Source organism: Ooceraea biroi, chromosome 4 (assembly GCF_003672135.1).
Source record: "Ooceraea biroi isolate clonal line C1 chromosome 4, Obir_v5.4, whole genome shotgun sequence".
In the NCBI taxonomy this organism is placed as follows: domain Eukaryota; kingdom Metazoa; phylum Arthropoda; class Insecta; order Hymenoptera; family Formicidae; genus Ooceraea; species Ooceraea biroi.
In genome coordinates, this window is record NC_039509.1 from 10,411,725 (window position 1) to 10,415,504 (window position 3,780).

The following is a 3,780-nucleotide window of genomic DNA, read 5'->3' on the forward strand; positions in this document are numbered from 1 at the left end:
CGAGAAGATCTACCTCGTCGAGAGCGAGAATGTGGCTTTGATCGTGAAAATAATCTCGATCGACCGCTTCCTTTTCAGTTTTCTCTTTCTTTGTCGATAGCGCGACGATTTTCACAACTTCCTTGTTGCGAGTTGTAGCGCCGTGGAGCGGCGCTATTATTTTTTTACCGTTTGCACGAGAGAATACGGAATGCCGTGTGCACACAGTAGATACGTACTATTGACATATTTCATTTATGCCGTTGGAATATTCGTGCTGCTTTGTACCCCGCGTACTTTTCGCGCATTTGTTGTATTTGTACATATCACGACGATTTTCTGCGTCCTCGTCTCTTTGTTGTAATATAAAAAATTCTGCCGCATTAATCTCGCGCAAAAGTGCGCAAACTGCAGAAAAACTCACGGGACGCTAATCTACATCCGGCTTTACACAGTCAAATTTCTTATTTATTTTCTTCTTCGGATCAAACTTTTCCCATTGGATTTTATTATACCTGCAAAAGTTCATTTTGTTTCTAGTTACATTATGTGTTATCGCGTTGCGTTACGTCCGTGCAATAAACATGAGCGCTTCAAATGTTGCTGTCGCTGTCGCTGTCGCTCTTATTTGCAGGCGCGAGTTAGTGCGCCCTTAGTGCACCGCAGATGCAACAGCAGGGAGCCCAAAAAGCTGGCACAGACTTAAATTTCAAGCTGCACGGTTTTATGCATATGGGTGGAGACTATGCAACACACACACACACACTCACTGAGATAATCTCTAAAAACAAAATTAATTTCTAAGTCCCGCAATTTCGAACACCAGCTGGGGCTCGCATGCTGCCGGAAAAATAAGTTTCCTAATGCTGTCGCGGACAGTTTCCCGCATCTCGGCGAGGAGGCGGCTCGCGGAGCGGAATCCAGTCGTTTATCGTGGACCCTGGCCGGTTGCGGGGCTGTTATCGACGGGAGGTGTTCGATGGCCGATTCCTTGCGCGCGATAGCGTGCTCGCCTGTACATAAAGGAATAAAGAGAAAAGAGAAGAAGATATGTACATCCGTGCGTGATCCCCTTGTCGCGGTATCGACGACGGTGGGTACGTCGAATTCAGGCGGGAGCGCAACACCCTCGGACCATAACGTTGTCTGTCTACAGTTGCGGGAAATATATCGTTCTCGGGTCACACGGCTGACGACTGCCGCCGTGATTTCCCGCGGAACGTCGCAAAATGCGATGCACCCTCTCGAACAGATTGCGGGGGCGAGTCCAGATGCCACGGAGAAAGAAGCGAGCAAGAATCAACGGCTGTCAACGGGACTTGTTTCCCAGCGAAAGCGGCGGTGCGAGAATTGAAATTTTCGAAAGCGGGATGTAACTCGCGAACGAGATGAATCTCGCGACGAGAGTTGCAACGCGCGGGGAGGAAAAGCTCGTCGGACGAACAAGAGAATAGGAGATGGGAAAAGGAGAGGATCACCAAGAATCCAGACACGACTTCAGATACGCGACTACCGCGAGACTAATAATAAATAGGTCGGAATTGGATTAATCGCGCTCTAAGTTAGTTTCCGATCCGGCGTCGCCGCTCGATTCTCGAGTATTACTCGCCAAGCTCATTAGGAGCTGTTTAGTTGCGCAAGAATTTCCGGGAGTACCGTCCGTTCGTATCGGCTACGCTCGCAGTGACTATCGCTTGCTCGTTAACGATAATGCTTCTGAGTTTAGAGAATACAAAAGTCCGTACTACGAGCAATCAACTTACGTTCAAACGTTCCACGGTAATGGGAACCGAATCGCATCCGACCGGGAAAAGCCGGCTCGGGGGTGAAGTAGTAATGGAACGAAGAAACGAGAGAAAGAGAAGAAAGACTGACGCTCTCGATTCGCCCCCGTGCCGGCTTGCATACAATTAACTCGGAAAACATAAGTTTCTCGTTGCTGCAGCGAGGAAGGGAGGAAAGCAAGAGAGAGAAAGAGGGAGAACCTTCTCACAATCTTTGGGTGTGCTCGCCCTTAAAGCGAAGATCCGCCGAAGAATTCCTAACGCGCACGATCTTCGCTGATCAATTACCTGAAAGCAAAATCGTATTACACAGTATACGCGTACAGTTCAAACATTTTCGTGTGCTTATATGTATGTATGTATATATATATATATGTGAAATGTTTGAACTGTAGGTACACATATACTGTGTAATACGATTTTATATATATATATATATATATATATATATATATGTATGTGTGTGTGTGTGTAAGCGCACATTTACTTCAATAAAACATCACATCAATCCGCAAGGATCGCTGAGTAACGTCCGAGAAATACATCCTCTACTTCGTTTCAATAAATAATTCCTTCGGCTGTGAGATACTCTCTCCTCTCGATTTCTGTTTCCTCTTCTCTCGCTGTGTTTCTCTACCAAAAGTTACTGACTAGAATTAAGTGTTTGGTGAGCGACAATCGGAAAAATTCACGGGACAAGGGCGACAAGGAGGGCCATATAATTCGTATTACTTAAAGATTAAGTCGGATTATTCCTGGCGCGAAACGAGGCATCGTCGAAACGGAGCGAAATAAAGCGGAGCAGAGCGCCCGCGCCGGGCGGATCGGATTAAATCCAGGTGGATGGAACTTTCCACGCTCGCTGATCCATTCCGGCGGAATACTTTTAATGTGTTTAACGCCGTAACTTTCGTCGAATAAACATATTCTCCGGTGTATACGCGTCCTCCGCGTCATTACCTGCGGAAACGAAACTTTCTGATTCTCGCGCGCCAAGGGAACACGGCAACGGCGGCCTTTGAGCGACGCGGCACCGCTAATTACTAGCCATCATTAATACAGACGCTGGTACACCGGGTTCAACCCTCGGTGATATCGAACTTTGGGCGCAACCCCCCCAGTCCCCTGGTCGTCGACGATTTTCCCGATCGCCGCGGCAAATAATCGAAGACCCCCTCTTCGTAATCGCATCTTACGCGACATGTGCGCGCGCGGTCGACATGTTCTTATTTCCGACTGTTACACGTGTGGAGTTGGAGTGCACAAGGGTAGTACGGGGTTTAAAGTATTAAAGTTTAATCATTTCGTTAATAGATAGTACGAACCGGCGCACGCTCGATGTATCGACCGTCAAGTGCACTCAACTCGCCAACAAAAGCCGATATATCGGCTTTTGGGTGTTACAGGGTTAATAGTTCGGCATGCTGGTCGCCGAGGAAGACAACCGGACGCTGCCGCGGAGCAGAAACTACAATCGGCGAGCTGCGAGTGTCGACGAGTTGCGGAGACTTTTGTCTCGGGCTTCCGCCTACTTCGATATCCGGTCCGCCGGGGTGGGAAGCGTCGTAGCTTCTCCAGCTAAAGAATATATCTCCGTACACATCAGATAGCCGAAACGCGAATATATCGCCTCGCAGGCGTTCCATGGCTTCGGCAGCGACTTCGAGGGTCGCGAAACGAGCGGCCGGAAATCGGCAAACGATTAAGCCGGACCCGTTTAATGCCGAGAGCCCCGGAATCCGATCGCAGTCCGGAAAACGCGCGAATTCTCCAGGCCGATGCGATCAACTCGCCGGGGATGCGATAAGCATCGTGGTGCCCGGTTTCGGGAAACGTTAGCTTTCGGTGTATCACGAGGGTGCGAATTAACGGGGGCGACTTATCGATAGACCGTTTCGCGAAACTTGCGGCGTTACCGTGTCCAACAACGGTGGGATAATCGCGTTGGCGATCGTTAAGGATCGATGGTCACTGGACTTTAATGAAGAAGGGCAAATGAAGTGAACGCATGGCCACT